Below are 17,338 nucleotides of genomic sequence, written 5' to 3'. Positions count from 1 at the left end.
TCTGAAAGCCTGAACTGAGATCTGTCACCAGAGAGAGTTGCCATCAAGGACAACACTTGTGCCATAGCTCCAAACCTATGCCATAATGCCAACAATCTCCCCCTTTGGAATTTATGGCAACCCCAAGATCCTCAAATTCATTCTCCCCCTTTGTCATCAAGGGCAAAGGGTTGTGCTCCCCCTGAGTACATGTTGAAATCTCTGCCCTGCTGTGCTGACCATGCTCCCCCTGACTGTAGGCAAGATCTGCAAAAGGATGTTCTTCAATAAGAACCATGACTTATACATCATAAAAGACCTTCCTATCACCAAAAGACTCAATACATACATCCATCACCCATCCAAGTGGGGATCATCCACCCAACCAAGTGGGGATACACCAGAAATTTACATATGACAACCAAGTCATTACATCTTCATCCCAGGCATAGTGGGGAAACCAAAATAGGCCGTTACATGACCTTGACACCTTAAAAAAGATACATGACATAGAGACGAAATGACTAGAGCAAGACTTATGAAAGTCACCAATAACTAATATCAGCAACATCTGTCAATCACAATTAAGATCAGCAACCATGATTTCCTTTTGTTCTCCTTCTGCTTTTGTTCCACCTGAAACCAACAACAGCTATGAACTAGAACCAAAATCTTCTAAGATAATGCCAACAATGCATTATTAGAAGATTATCTGCTCCCCCTAAACCTATGCCAGATGGTCTCTGTCAGACCCATATCAGAATATCTTCAACCAGAGCCTGTCCCTACTGATATCCATCAAACCTCCATATACGCAACTGTCTCTGCACAAACCGGCATATGTACGCAGATCCTCCTTAGGCAACTCAGGTACACCCATTTTTCTTTGAGACAGACGAGTTTTAACAGCAAGATGATGCATCAACTACTCCCAGCTTCTATCTGAGGTATTCAAATGTCTCCCTAGGCAATGGTTTGGTGAGAATATCAGCAACTTGTTCCTTAGAAGGAACATACTCCAATTTGACCTTTTGTTCCAACACTTGTTCCCTGAGAAAGTGATACTTGATCGGTATGTGCTTGGTATTTGAATGCATGACTGGGTTCTTTGAAATGTTGATTGCACTTGTATTATCACATAAGATGGAGATAGGTGGTGTACAAGTGATTTGAAAATCCTGCAAGGTTTGCATCATCCAAAGAAGTTGAGTGCAACAAGATGCAGCAACCACATATTCTGCTTCAGTTGTAGATAAAGCAATCGAACTCTGTTTCTTGCTGAACCAAGATACTAATCTGGAACCCATAAAGAATGCACCACCACTTGTGCTCTTCCTGTCATCCACGCTTCCAGCCCAATCTGCATGTGTATAAGCATGAAGAGTGAGATCTGTATCTCTAGGATACCATAAGCCATAATTTTGAGTTCCTTGAAGATACTTGAAAATTCTTTTCACTGCCTGAAGATGAGTTTCCTTTGGATTTGCCTGAAATCTTCCAACTATTCCTAGTGCATGCATGATGTCTGGTCGGGTACCTGTCAAATAAAGTAGACTTCCAATCATAGATCTATAGGTTGGTTGATGCACTGCTGCTGATTCATCATTTGCACTGAGGCTGCATCCTGTGACCATGGGGGTGCATACTGGTTTTGCATCTTCCATGCATATTTCTTCAAAATCTGCTTGAGATACTTGGTTTGAGACAAGAAGATACCGCCTTCATTTTTTTGGATTTGTAATCCAAGAAAATATGTCAGTTCTCCAAGCAAAGACATTTCGAATTCTTTCTGCATCACCAAGGCAACACTTTGACTCATAGCTTCTTCATTGCTGCCAAAGATAATATCATCTACATACACAACAAGTATTAGCAATTTGTCATTTTCAATTTTTATATAAAGATTGCTATCTGCTGATCCCTTTGAAAAACCTTGTTGATGAAGGTATTTGTCCAAACGGTAGTACCAAGCCCTTGGAGCCTGTTTAAGACCATAGAGAGCCTTTTTTAGTCTACATACAAGATTTGGATCATTCCCAAGGATGAAACCATCTGGTTGCTCAATGTACACTTCTTCTTCTAAGTCCCCATTCAGAAAGGCTGATTTCACATCCATTTGAAAAACTTTGAACTTCTGAAAGCTTGAGAGAGCAAGGAACATTCGGATGGCCTCAAGTCTAGCAAAGGGAGCAAAAGTTTCTTCAAAGTCTATTCCTTCTTGTTGAGCATACCCTTTACACACAAGTCTGGCCTTGTTTCTAATTACTTCCCCATTTTCATTCAACTTATTTTTGAAGATCCATTTTGTCCCTATGACATTCTTATCTTTTGGTCTAGGAACCAACTCTCAAGTGTTGTTCTTTTCGATCTGCTCAAGTTCTTCATCCATTGCCTTGACCCTGCATTCATCTTTGCATGCCTGTCTTACATTTTGTGGTTCAGTGGAGGAGAGCAATGCCAAATAGCTTGAGGCTTCTGCAATTGTTCTTCTTTTTTTTACACCTGCTTCTTTCTGCCCCCAAATCTAAGATTCTGGATGATTCTTCTGAACGTACCTGGATGGAGTCTTCTCTTCTAACCTTATTTGTTCCTCAGGTGCCTCTTGAGGTTCTTCTTCATCATCTTTCTGATTTGGAGAGTATTCTTCATCCTCTTCGATATTTTCATGATTTACTTGCCTAGGGATGTATCCATTTTCACCAATCACTACATCAATGCTGTCAACAATTCTTCCAAGTCTTTTATTGTAACACTTATATGCTTTTTTGTGGGGAGAATAACCAAGGAGAATGCCTTCATCTGCTCTAGGTTCAAGTTTGCCAAGTTGTTCATCAGTATTCTTAATATAGCATTTGCTCCCAAAAATTTTGAAATGCTTTACCGAAGGAGTCTCACCATACCAGAGCTCATGCGGAGTTTGAGTGTTGTTCACTCGGACATTCGTTTTGTTGAGAATAATAACCGCAGAAAATGCAGCTTCACCCCAAAAGGTTGCGGGAGTTCCATACTCATCAAGCATAGCACGAGCCATTTGTTGAACCATTCTGTTCATCCTTTCCACCACTCCATTTTGCTGAGGAGTCCTAGCTGTAGAGAATTCCCTTCTTATTCCATGTTCTTCACAGAAATTGAAAAAATCATTTGAGGTGAATTCCCCACCTCTGTCAGACCTGAGGCACTTAATTTTATGATCTGATTCGTTTTCATCCAAGGCTTTGAAAGATTTTAATTTTTCGAATGCTTCATCCTTGTGTTTCATAAGTCCCAACCAAACCATCCTGGAGAAGTCGTCAATGAATAATATAAAGTATCCTTCTCCTCGAGGTGACCTTGTCCTAATGGACCACATACATCTGTATGGACTAGCTCAAGAGGCCTGCTAGCTGATCCTTCCTTCTCAGGGAAGTTAGTTCTGGTTTGCTTACCAAACTGACATGATTTGCATATGGTGTTGTCTGGAATTTTGATATCTGGAAGACCACAAACTGCCTGGTATTTGCATGCTTTCCTTATTTGTGAAAAGCTTAGATGCCCCAACCTCCGGTGCCATAACCAATGTTCATCATCCTTGCTCAAATAGCATTGTTGTTGTCCTTCTTCAAATATGTATAGATTATTTGGAGTTCTTCTGCCTTTGATCACTGTTTTTCCTGTATCAAGATCACGAACACTACTTGATCGAAATATTACGTATGTTCCTTGATCGCACATCTGACTAACACTTAGTAGATTATGCTTCAAGCCAGCAACATACAAAACATTTCCAACTTTGACCTTTTCTTTCAACTGAGCAGTGCCTTTTCCTTTTATGGTTGTAGGGATATCATTTCCAAAAGAAACTTTCTTTCCCTTTCCTAAAGCATTATATGATTCAAGTTTTTCTTTATCACCTGTCATATGCTTCGAACATCCGTTGTCGATGTACCATAGATTTTCTTGTCCTTCTGCATAAAAAGCTATCCCACATATTTCTATTTTTGGTTCCTTTATTCTCCATGTTCTAGTGCTTGAGGCTTGTTCCTTTGTCTGCCGAAACCTGCTTCTGCATTCAGAATCTTCATGACCGAAGTTATTACAAATAGAACATTCAATTTCATTTTCAAGGGCCGAAAAGTTGTTATAGGTCCTTTTCGTAATCCCAATCATACTTCTTTGTTTTCGAGCTTCTCTAGTCATGATTGTCTTATAAGCAACACATTGAGCTACTTTGTGACCAAAGTTATGGCAAAAGAAACATTGGCCATTGAAGAAACTTCTTCGATTATCAAATCTACCAGCGAAATGATTGTAATTTCTATTGTCATCCATTCTTGAAGCAAATTGAGAAGTTTTTACCTGTGGCTGGTTGTAGCTTTTGTTCACCCTTAAGATGGATTGCCCCTGGTTTACCTGGTAGTCTTTGTTTGTTCTTGATGTAATTCATCCCTACTTTACCTGGTGATCTCCATTGGGCTTTTGCTCATTCCTCCTTGCTGCATCAAGATAACTCCTTGAGGTGGATGCTTGAGATGTTTCTCCATTATAACCCAGACCTATCTTGATTAGTGGAGAACATTGTACATTGATAATCTCATCCAGAGTTTCATATCCTTTAACAAATTTAAGATTAAGAGCCTTTATTTTCTCAATTTCTTTTCTAAGGCCAACAATTTCACATTCTAACTTCTCAAGAGATTTTTCTTTATTCATCAAGTTGGAATTGCAAAGTATCAATGATCATATCTTTTTCTTCTAAACACATTTTGAGTCAAGAAATCTCTTCATAAAAACCATCTACATCTATATCGTCCATGTAATCATCATCTTCAAAGGCCATTAAAAGTTTATAATCATTACCTCGTTCATCTTCGTCACTATTTGATAGGCCATCACTGTCTTCATGAGTGTAGTAACTTTTCTTAGTTGCATTATGTTTCTTGTTCCTTCTAACATGTTCCTTCCCTTTGTCAATCTTATCCTTGTGAGGACATTTGGCAGCATAGTGACCGACTCTTCCACAAGCAAAGCATTTGAAAGGTAACTTACCTCGGAATCGTCCAGTACCCTGTTGAAGATTTCTGACAAAATTTGATTCTTCTTCTTCTTCTGACACGTGTCCTTACTCATAGTACTCTCCTTTACCTGAAGCCTTGAAGGCAGCTTCTCTCCTGTCTGATGGACCTCCTTTCCTCATTTCATAAGCAGTTAGTATTCCGTGCAGCTGTGACATTTTAAGGCTTTGTAGATTCTCTTCTTCTTCTATTGCAGAAACTTTAGATTCAAACCTAGGGGACAAAGATCTTAGAACTTTTTCAACCACAACAGCCTCTTTTATTTCTTCACCCAAATTTTTCGTACAATTAACAATCTCATCTACACGAAGAAAATAGTTAGCCACACTTTCATCATTATACATCTTGAGATTTTCATACTGAATCCTGAGGGTTTGAAGTTTTGCTCGTTTTACCTGATCATCTCCTTCATAGCTCAGAACAATCTTGTCCCATATCTCTTTTGCAGATTTAAACTGCATTACCTTGACAAATTCTGATTGAGATAGGCATCTTAATAGAGTATTGACCGTATTTGCATTTGTTTCATATTTCTTCTTCTCAGCCGGATCTGTAGGAGTTTCTGATGGAAAAGTATACCCTGTATCTATGATATCCCAGACTTCTGTACCAAGAGATTGAAGATAGGCAGTAACTCTTACCTTCCAATAAACGAAGTTTGTCCCATAAAAAATCGGTGGCCTGATTGATGCTTCCCTCTCGTAGTTGCTCACGATGAACGATCTTCCTTCAAGCGATCAAGCTTCTTCTGAAGGACCTGCTCTGATACCAATTGTTGAAAATAATACTGAGAGGGGGGGTGAATCAGTATTATCAAGTTAAATATTCCCTTTTTCAAATTCAGATGATATACGCTACTTCAACTAATTAAACCCGCGTATATACGCAACTATGTCGAAATAAAACCGCGTATACAATGCAACCTTATAATTTACTTTATCTGTCAAATGTTGATTGTTAATCTGTATATCAGAATCAATTAACCAGTAACCAGGAACAGTAAAAACAAAGCAGAAGATAATCACACACAAGAACACAATATATAAGGTGGAAACCCAATGTGGGTAAAACCACTTGCTGCAATTTGTCTCTATCTTCTCTTTAATTAGAAACTTCTTTTTACAATTGTACTGGTGCATTCCTTTACCAGTACGCAGGCTGCAACCTGCAGAGAGCTACAACCCTCTCTCGTTTTCCAGCTTCTCTTGGAAAGGAGCTACAACCCCCTTAGCTCTTGCACTAGCCAAGATACTAGTACGTAGGTGCTGGCCTACAGAAGGCTGCAACCTTCTCTTTCTTTTAGGGACCACGTTTCATAAATTTTCAGACTGGATCCAAAAATAGCATCAATCAAACGTCAAGAATTTCTGCATCATTCAATCACCTTTCACCAATCAAAACTGAATCAAAATAAACACTTCTCTGACGACTGTACCCAGATCACCGTAACAGTAACCACACACCAAATCTGAACCCAAAACACTGAAGCAATAAACAGAAGCAGCAAGATCACAACTAAAAATATATACGCTACTTTAATAACCTGAAACTTGCGTGCATACGCTTCTGCGTATGGAACAACCTGCGTATATGTTGTTTCCCTTCACTAAAACAGCATATATACATACCTTCGCTTCACTGAACTTGCGTACATATCTATAAAAAATAATTCGCTCTTTCAGATATTCAAACACCAATTAACCCAGATTATCAGTTTTATAGATCAAGCAAGTGCCACATGTAATAGATCAAAATCATACAGAGATACTATCATTCAAGCTTAAAGATTATGATCCACCAAGAGAACTTATCCTTCTCTTTGCGCTAAGGTTCCTCCTTCATTCAGATCCAGATCTGCACCATAACCCAATTACCAGTATTCCAGATCTAGCACTTTATCAGATATTCAACAATAATTCAGATGATCCTTTGCCAAATGATCTCCTTCCCCTTTTATAGTCTTAGGCCTTTCACAATACCACGGTCCAAAACCATAATAAAACAATACCATGGACCCAATACTTGGGATCAACACTTCTGACGAGATACCATGGTCCAAAACCATAGGTTCAAATACCAAGGACTAACTACCACGGACCAAAAGTAAGTTCTCCAACATATACGTGCTTTTCCTTGCGTGAAAGTGCGTGTATACGCATACGCACCTTTGTAACGTCTAACCCGGGTGTATACGCGTTTTAGTCTAGGTGAATCTGCGTATATGTCTTTTCCTTCATTCTGAAAGCCTGAACTGAGATCTGTCACCAGAGAGAGTTGCCATCAAGGACAACACTTGTGCCATAGCTCCAAACCTGTGCCATAATGCCAACACCAGCTTCACAACTCGAACTTGGTTTCACTCTCATTACATGCATGGCCAACACTGTGATGGGAGGCATGTGGTATCTTGACATTGGTGCTTCATTCCATATGACGGGGAATAGAGATCTCTTTAGTGATTTTGAGGAGAAAGACCCCAAGAAGAGCATAGAGTTTGGAGATTACAATAGGCATAGAGCTACCGAGATTGGTACAGTTACCTTTCAAAGGGAGTCTGGCTCCCCTCTCAGGATCACATATGTGATGTATGTTCAAGGACTAAAGAAGAATCTTGCTTCAGTCGCTGTATTGGAAGACCATGGCTATGATGTGGTTTTTAGTAAGGGAAAGGTTTTCCTTAGACACACCACCAAGAGACAGGTGAAACAAATCAGTTCACTGGTCAAGAACCTGTATGCTCTTGAGGTTCAAGATGCATGAAAAGTATTAAGGAGCAAGGAAAAGGTTAGAGACTTGGTGGTTGAGAGGGAGAGTAAATTACCTCTCAACATGAAGCCTCAGAAGTAATCTCAGGCAATTGTGGAGCAGCCATAATTGGAGAATCTAAGAGGAGACCGAGTGGAGAGATCCATTCAAGCAAAGAAGAAGTAGTCTCAGACAATTATGGAGAAACTACAATTGGATAAGCCTAGAGGAGACCAAGTGGAGGCATCCACTCATGCAGAGACCTCCAGTAGGGGGAATTTCGAGCCAGGTGGGCAAAGGGATCACATGCAGCCATAACTCCATGTGTGAGGTGGGGTGACGTGAAGTGATAGTCCCAAGAGGGCTGAAATTGGGTAGGGTCCATTGAGATGTTTTATCTCATGGATCATACCTTGCTACGAAAACCCAAAGTACATAGTAGTGGGAGGAATCAGTGAGATTGATGCAGTCAGAGGCCAAAGTGGCAGAGGCTAGAGTAGTCAAATACTAAGGAGTGTAGATAAGGGTTGACAACAGTGCAGAAAGGTAGAGTCAATAGAAGCACAAAGTTTTCAGTTGACAGATGCAATTGCAGTCAGAGACTTTGATGACGGATGCATCATATTGATTCAAGTTGGATGTTTTTTTTTTTGTTTCTGGAGTTGCTAGAGCAACAACACTAGAGAGAAGTGTTGCATGCAGAACATTCCAAAGGTTTAAGATCAGGATTGAGTTGAACTCCTTTCTTGTTGAGAGGAAGTGTTTAAAATAGAAACAAGAAATGTTAAAAATAGAAGCCATAAATTCTAGTTTAGTTTTTCCTTGAATTAAACTGAGAATTAATATTGAATTTTATTCTCATAGAAACTTGTAAATAGTTAATTAAGTTTAATTAACTGAATTGGCTTAGGAATTTTGAGTTGGAAGTCTTTCTAAAGTTATGTATATGTTATCCCTAAGTTTTAGATAACTCTATTTACTGAGTTAGGTTCAGTAAAATCAGTTCCAAACTGTTAGTGGAACTAATAGAGAGTTAACAATTAGTTGGTGCACTAATGCATTCACTAGTGCTACTCTAGTTAACTAAAGATTCCCTCATCAGAAACTCATGCATGTCAATTCTGAGAAAGGCCTTGTTGAGACTATAGTGCAAGGACAGTGTAATATCAGTTGTATGATTTATTGAATTGTATAGATCATGCATGCAATCAAGAACTGAACCTTGAAGGGATTGCGCAGTTTTGGATGCATTGGTTTCCCATTAATATGGGTTAATCATCCATAGGAATTGTGAAAGGAAATAGGGGCTTGGAGAGCAGCAAAAGAGGCTAAGGTTTGGCTTGAGCTTGCTTTTGAGCTGGGAGATTGATTATACTAAGTGTTGGGATTGTTCTTGTGATAAAAAACATTGTATTATCATCTTGGATTTCTAATAAATGAAATACAGATAGTGAAGTTTTGAGCTATGCCTTTCCTGGAAATTTATCGTGTTATGTGCCATTGATTTATCTTCTTCTTGTTCTTATTGTTTTCATCGATCTAATGGATTCCGCTTATTGAAAGTAGAAATAGATTCTTGTCTTTTTCTTTAGTACATTGCATGAGCTTGTGAATCTAGAGGAAATATATACAAAAAGTGACTCATAGGGGTACTGAATAGACCTGTTGGTAGTGAAGCAACACCAGAGATGGAAATAAAACTTTGATGACCTTAAACTCGCAAGTAAATACTATCCTTTTCCCATACCAAAACACGTGAGATATGGTAAGCTTTGTGAATGTGTTCAAGCCAAGAAAGGGAATAGATGAGACTATAAATGTAACTGGGATAAATGGGGAAGTTGAGGTGATCCACACGGTGAAACAATACTTCTTGAAAGACTACACTTTGTGCATAAAAATTGTTGAGAAATGGTAACAAGAAATTCTAGTTTCATTTGTCCTTGAATTAAACTTTGAATTAAATTCAAATTTTATTCTCATAGCAACTTAAAATTATTTAATTAAGTTTATTAAACTTATTTAACTTCGGAAATTCGATTTGGAAGTATTTTTGTCGTCATGTTTATGTTCTCCCTGCTTTGTAGGAGTCCAGTGTGAGTTAATTGTGAGTTGTAAAATAGAAGACTCAGTTTCATGAGTCAGTTCAATTAAATTAGTTCTCAAACTAATTGAGATATATAATAGTGAGTTAAATGTCAATGGTGTCACTAATGAACTCCACCAGTGCTACTCTAGTTAACTAAATATTTATTCATCAGAAACTCATGCATGTCGATTCTGAGAAAGACCTAGTTGAGATTAAAGTGAGGGGACAATGTACTATTTGTTTTAGATTTTTCTGAGTTGCACTGATAGTGCATGCATTCAAGAATTGATCCTTGAGGGATTGCGTGGTTTTTAGAGGCTTTATTTCCATTTAAATACAAGTTATCCTCCATAGGAATTACACATTGGAATAGAGACTTGGAGAGCTTGTGAAGAGGCTAAGCTTTCATCGTGAGCTTGCTTATGAGTTGGAGATTGAATTTGTTGAGTGTTGGGATTGTTCTAGAGAGAACAAGCATTGTAATTTCATCTTGATTTTCCGGATTAATACAAAACAGATAGTGGGGTTTTCACTTGTGGCTTTCCTCAAATATTTATTATGTTATGTGCCTTTGATTCTCTTCCTCTATTGATTATTGTTTGCTCGATGTTTATGTGCTTCCAATGTAAAGAGTAGAAGTAGATTCTTGTCTCTTGCTTTAGAAAATTTCATTATCTTGTGAATCTACATGATTTTCTACAAAACTAGATCCGCACTAAGAAGTTGGGGTTCTTCTAGTGAATTTCCAAGTGTTTTCGATGCTACAACAACCTCCAAATTTTGGCCTACATTCAAATTTTGGATCCTCCCTTTGACCATGTGATTTTTCGTTTGTAGTTGTTAGGATGATTCTACACTTGTGTTCTAAGTTTTCAAGTCCCTTTCTAAAGGAATCCCAAGTGTCGTATTTTAATAAGGGAAGTGTCGTTCTTTGTGAAATAGAGTTTTGGCACATATTTTAAGAGGAAACTCTAGTGAAATATCTCGCATTAATAGACCCTATCTATCATGAGTACATGCATTGGACTCACTCCTAAGGTATTGCACACTTTCTCTTTGCATTTGACACTTGTGTCGAATGATATGTCTTAAGTATCGCACTTGGAGTTGAGTGTCATATTATTGTCATTTCAGTGAATGAAGGTTGATTTTGGGTACTAAGTACTTCCTTGTTATGTGCTTGATAATTTCTACGTGTGTGATCATGTTCAAGTCTTGTCATTCTTTCATTCTTACCTTCTTGTCTTATTGATCCCATACTTAGTCATTTTCAAAGCTTTCATTTCCTTTGCAACTTGCCCAATATTTGACCAACCTATTTGCCTCTCGGAACTATGCATTGCACAGTCCTAAGCCACGGTGAAGCACCCTCTTCCTCCTATAACTGTGCACTTCATACTGCACACTACGCAATCTTAGTGCTAAGTCTCTCAGATCTTCCAATTGCACTTGCCCAATGTGCAGTCCTGATCATCCCTATCTTGCCTTGCACACTACATAATCATAGTGGATATTGGAGCCTCTTCTAGACCCTTTCAGCCCTCAACTATGTAGTCCCTTGAGCCTCTCCTTCTGACACTGTGCAATTACATTTCTTAGTCATGCCTCCCTGCCTCCTAGACTTTCCCACTGCGCATACCCTGACTTGTCTCTCTCTCTACCACTCCAAATTGTGCATCCACAGTGCATATTCCCTCACTCCCTATCTCCTACTCCTGTGCACTACACTCAAGAAGGTCTCGCTCCCCAATCTTGTGTATTGTTCCATCATAGTCTACATGAGAAACAAGGTAGAATATGTGATTTTGGGACTGATGTTGTATTTTCATGAGTGAACCTCACTTTCATGTGTTGTGATCTTAACATGGCAAGATGATGCTCAAGGAGGTAATCAAGAATATGTTGTAATAAGACACTTGTGGAGGCGATATATAAAGAGAACAAAGGAACATTGGATGATGACATATGGATGAAGGTAAATATGACATGGAGGAATCTATATCACAACCATCCCTTTGGAGGATGAAGATGAAGTACAAGAAGATATATCATGAAGATAAGAATATAATAGCAAAGAAGAGAGCTTGGCATTGAATTTTAATGTCACCATCACCAATTCATGGCTTCTCAAAGTGTCACCACTAAAGTCATATGTCGTTAATGCATTTTTCCACATGTAATATTGCATTTTAGAAAAATGAGAAAATGTAAAAGGAATGGAATCCCAAGGGTCCCACATGGAATGTGAGAAGTCACTACAAAGTTCTAAAATCATGTAGAAGCTCAAAGGTCACATACGAATTCAAAAATTCACATGAGCACTCAAGAGTCATAAGGGAAGGTCAAGATTCACAAGGGAGGTGGAGAGTCACCTCATTTGTTATAAGTACACCCTCATAGCTCAAGAAAAGGACTTTTAACCTTGGCTTCTCAAGCTAGGCATAAGAGAGAAGATTAGTCTTTTGAGGAGCAAGTGGTGACTTAACATTCCACTATTGTAACTAATGTTGTATCATTGTAATGGTGTATCTTGGGACTTTCATTTAATTTGAAGCTCTTGGAGCCAGCACACTTTCATGCATATGTCATGGATGATTGTATGACTCACAAAGGTTTCTTCGAGAAGCACGATTAGTTTGATAAGATAGTGAATTTTGCGTTTACCGCCTTCACCCACAATGCCACCTGCTTCACCCCCCTCACCTCCATCTCCACCCACTCCAACTCCGCCACCTCCATGGTTCAGTATGGTGAGTGCAATCAAACTACCAGTATTCAGAGGAGTAGGGAATGAAGATCCGAACCAATTCTGGTTCGTAGTAAGAGTAGTGTGGGAAGCACAGGGAGTCATGGATGATAATGTCAAAAAGACTATGCTAGTGAACGTGCTACAGGATCGCACATTAACGTGGTATAGAAAGCATTCTAATGACCACTTGAACACAAGAATTACAGAGATCCATAAGTTGAATAGTGAATTTAGCAGGCCAAAATCAGAGACGCAATCAATCATCGGGTTTAAAGAGATCGCAATGCTCCTAGGCAAGACCCCCTGGGATTTGGACCAAAGGCTGAAGAGTATGATCCGTGAAGCCAATATGATGTTAATGGATGCACAACATCGCGCATGGTTTGTGGCCTCACTTATGCCACACTTAAGGACAGTGTTGTCACTGCAAAAACTTTCTACCCGGGCTGAAGCGTTGGAGATGGAAATGAGGTTGCATGAGACCCCTATACAAGACCCTGGATTAGGAGTCCAAAAAATCCACGTGCAGCTACAGAATCTATGTTCGGAAATGCAGAGTTTGAAACAGGATAGGGCAACTCAGCCAGAGGCACGCAAGGAAGTATGGTGCATAAAATGCAAAGGCCAAGGCCACAATAAAGATCACTGCCTGATATTCGCGAACTACTTGGCAAGAGGAGGGTCAATGCCATTAAGACCGGAGGCATAGGTGGGGCCGAGTGTGGCACCTACATTATGGTGCACAATCTACCAAATAGGAGGAAAACATAACACGGATAATTGTCACCTGTTGCAAAAGTATAGCAGACGTCCCAGTAGTTGGTTTGTAATTTCTACAGGTTGGTAGGCCATGACGAATGCACCTGTCGAAGCTATGAGCTAATGATGGATCTGACTCCTGCCTATAGGGTGCAGGCCGAAACGTGAGCCCTCAACCCAAATGCAAGGATGGTGTGTGTTGGGTTTCAGAGGCACAGTCGGGGTCGAGGTGGAATGGGACTAGGAAGGGGACGCAGTCAAATAATTTGCTACAATTGCGGAGGGCCAGAGCATTATGCCCGCGATTGTATGAACCCAACTAGGATATCATGTTGGTACTGTAGTCAGTTTGATCATGAGGCAGAAGATTGCCCTTTGCTGATAGTAAAGATGCGCGAAAAGGGGGTACTCCAGCCCCCTCCGACCCAGAATTTACAAATGATGAGGTCCGAACCGCGCGAGGAAGACCCAAATGTAAACATGATGCTCAAAAGTAGTGTGACAATGGGAGATGATAAAGGGAAGTAGCCAGAAGAAAGTGTATGGGTTCGCAAGGCTCCTACAAAGGAACCTGAGTTTGATTTAGAGTGCGCGAAGGAGACATTCATGGAAGCTAAGAAGAGCTTCACGGAGGCCTCCACTTCAGGTAGTAAGGATCAATTAGAACCAGGGGTGGATCCTTCCATGCTCACTACCTTTTTGGAGACATGCATGAAACTACTGTGTGATAGCAAGGCAGTCAAAGGGCTACAAGAATTGATCACTAGGTGCACAGGGTCAGGAGAACTGCGCGTGGTCGAAAAACTGGGAAAGCATACATTGTGCACAGGAAGGGAGATGAGGTTGACTGTGCAAATAGGCGAGTACGAAATGGATCCGTTAATCCTGGATCTAGGTTCGGACACGAATGTACTACCGAAGCAAACATGGGAACGCATGGGCAAACCCATGTTGCAATGGTCCCCTCTTTGGTTACGAATGGTGAACCAACAGAAGATTTTGCCCATGGTAAGATTGCAAGGGGTGACAATCGATATTGAAGGCGCGAGTGTGCAGGCAAATTTTGAAGTGATAGAGATTGTCGATGACAGCAATCCCTATCCCGCACTACTAGGAATAGATTGTGCTACCGATATGAATGGAGTCATAAATCTGAAGAAGGGAAAAATGACCTTTGAGAAAAAGTCACTATGCGTAGTAGTACCACTGGACCTAGTCGAGGAAACGCAATACACTGAACCGGTGCGCGATGGCGATAGTGATGACAATCTCGACTGTATCTATAAGATAACTACACAAGGAGAGGATTGGGTGAATCCCACTGCAGATGGAAGGATTTCGTGGGAGCGCAAAATCTCATGCACTTTGGATTCAGACAAAGAAATAGACAAATGGCAGAATCGGCTGCACAAGGTAACAACGTTGAACTGCAACATGATGATCAGGTCATTGCATTGTGTGAAAACAGAGGCAAGAGAGTTGTCGACATATGGTGGATTGTCAGTGATGGATGAATTCCTGAGAAAAATCAAAAATGTAGTACCAGAGAAGCAGCGGTTCGATGCGCTGAAGTGGGCACTGCAAGTAACACCCGCACGATGGTGGGGTACGCATCAAGGAACTTTTGAAGACTAACGCAGATATAGAAGCATGATGCGCCTACATTTTGGAAAACCCCAACTTCGAAAAAAAGCCAATCAGCTGGGGTGGAACAACTTGTGCGCCCACCTTTCCTGATGGGTACAGGCATATGTTGTACAATCTGCACAAGCGCACAGCCTAGAGAATCAGAACAAACCACAACGGCAAGAAGGACTACGTGCACTACCAATTCTCCATGATGAGGCATTTGATAGAGTGCATGGAGTATTGAGCAAGGTTTACCAGATGAAATGAAATGATTGGGACCTGCGCGTGCCAGCGGTTCGATGGGCTTATAGAACCATGTGCAAAAACCTGAGCGCGAAGATGATTCCAAAGGTGCGAAACAGAGTAGAAACCGAGATTTCTGAAGGGAATACCAAAAGGAATCCACATGTAATAGCTCCCGCAGTTACGACAGTGCACGAAGACCAAGACAAATCAATCACACAGCTACACGAGGACAACCACAGAAGGATTCGGGAAGCCACTCAACGAGGAAACCTCAGACTTCGTGAACTCAAAGAGGATCGCATAGGATTAGGGAAGAAAAGCATGTTGATGGACACTGAGATCAAAATACTGAAAACCAGGGTCATGCAAGCATGTCTCGTTGATAAACCAAGGATGACAAGGCAAGATATGGATGGTCATACCACTGCATTGGAAGAGTGTTGTCGAGAATTTATGATTCTGTTACCATGGCTAAGACTGCACCTTACCAAATGCAGTAACAAGGGTAGTGCACCACATAAGATAAAGCATGTGGCGCCAGTTGTCACGAGGGCAAGTGAGGAGTGTCCATGCGTTATGCTGGAAGGCGAGTTGTAATATCTCATAGGTGGGGCGACCACCTGAGTAATTGTAGAGAGCACAGTCTCAGCGCTCCAGACAGTTGAAAGAGAGCACGAGACTCTAAATGAGTATGTTTGGGAACTGCGCGTAAGGGAGGTGTGCGCAAACTCAGCATGGTACAAGGTTCATGCCCGTGCAAAGGGGGCTGTGCTACCATGTGGGTAGGCTAGGAAGTAACTGTTGATGTCACTGCTCATGATGAGATGTCCAATTTAAGGCAAAAGGGAGTGGGCGGCAGGAAATTAAGACACGAATTAAGAGCTAGATTTGGGACGATCTGTCGCCAAGGATGCATTAATGACTCAGAAATGGGGGGAATGGTCAAATTCAACAGACGCCATAAAATTCCCAAGACTAGCCACGAGACAACACTTATTCGTTTGAGATTTGAACTATTACGAAGAGCACAGAGTGTTGAGCGCCAAGCGGTATTTGAGCCCCCAAGTTCGCGAGCAACCACAGATAATTCGAACAAGATGACAACTACTAGGAGAGGTGTGGGTTTTGTAGAGAGTACAGCTGAGGAAGCTGCGCAGAGCCCTACAATGCAGGTGGGGATGCGCCAGAAATTTTGAAATCACCCCAGATGCCGAGGCCCAAGAAGGATACACAGGCAGTGAGACCAGTCCACATGTCCCCGTGAAATCCGTGGTTTGGTAAACTTTCCATGGAAGAAAAGGGCAAGGCTTTCAACCTGGAGACAAATGATGAGGAGGAGGACCTCCAGGCTTTCGTAGAGGAGATATAAGCAAATGAAGAAATGGAAGAAGACATCCAGCCGGTGCACGCTGCAGCAAAACTTCCCGAGTACATTCCTCCACGGAAAGGGAAAGCTAAAGTACCTAAGGATTTGGATGCTGCTAAAGCACGCTTCAAACCCTGCTCCTCCCAGATGGAATTCTGTTTGAAGGTTCAGTTCTAGGCCACGTGCCCACAATGAAATTTGAAGACTAGGACCTCAAATATAGCAAAAGGTTCCCCCATTTGTAGATGGAAAACCTCATGAAACAAAGCAAGGAGGGGTTAGTTACAGCGCTAGACCCGCAAAAATTGTTGCATGGTGTCAAGAAGGTTGGGTTACTCCACCTCCTATGGATTTCGCATTTTCACCGAACACTGATCATGATCTTTGTCATCAGAAAGCTGCTTTTCCTGGTGCACGATGGATACTTATGGCTGGAGGAGCCTATTCCCATCACAGAGGAGCTTATTCATAGGATTTCCTGGCTTCCCTCTAAGGGAAGGGACCCCGCGGAGATAGCTGGAAAAAGCAGAGATTTTGCACCCGCAAAGGCCACGAAGAAGAAGTATAAATTGGAAAAGAAGAAGAGAGGCTACATAATCAGTAGCATTCAAGACAAAGGGGTGCGCACAGTCAACCAATTACTGGCTGGGAAGGTGATGAGAAAATGTCATGGAGACGAGGTACCCGCACTGGTCGTTGCGCTGGTAGAGTAATGTGCGGAGGGG

This window comes from Pinus tabuliformis, chromosome Q (genome assembly GCF_031772625.1).
Source record: "Pinus tabuliformis cultivar Carrire ecotype Pingquan chromosome Q, CPIR1, whole genome shotgun sequence".
NCBI lineage: Eukaryota > Viridiplantae > Streptophyta > Pinopsida > Pinales > Pinaceae > Pinus > Pinus tabuliformis.
This window is presented reverse-complemented; position numbering follows the sequence as displayed.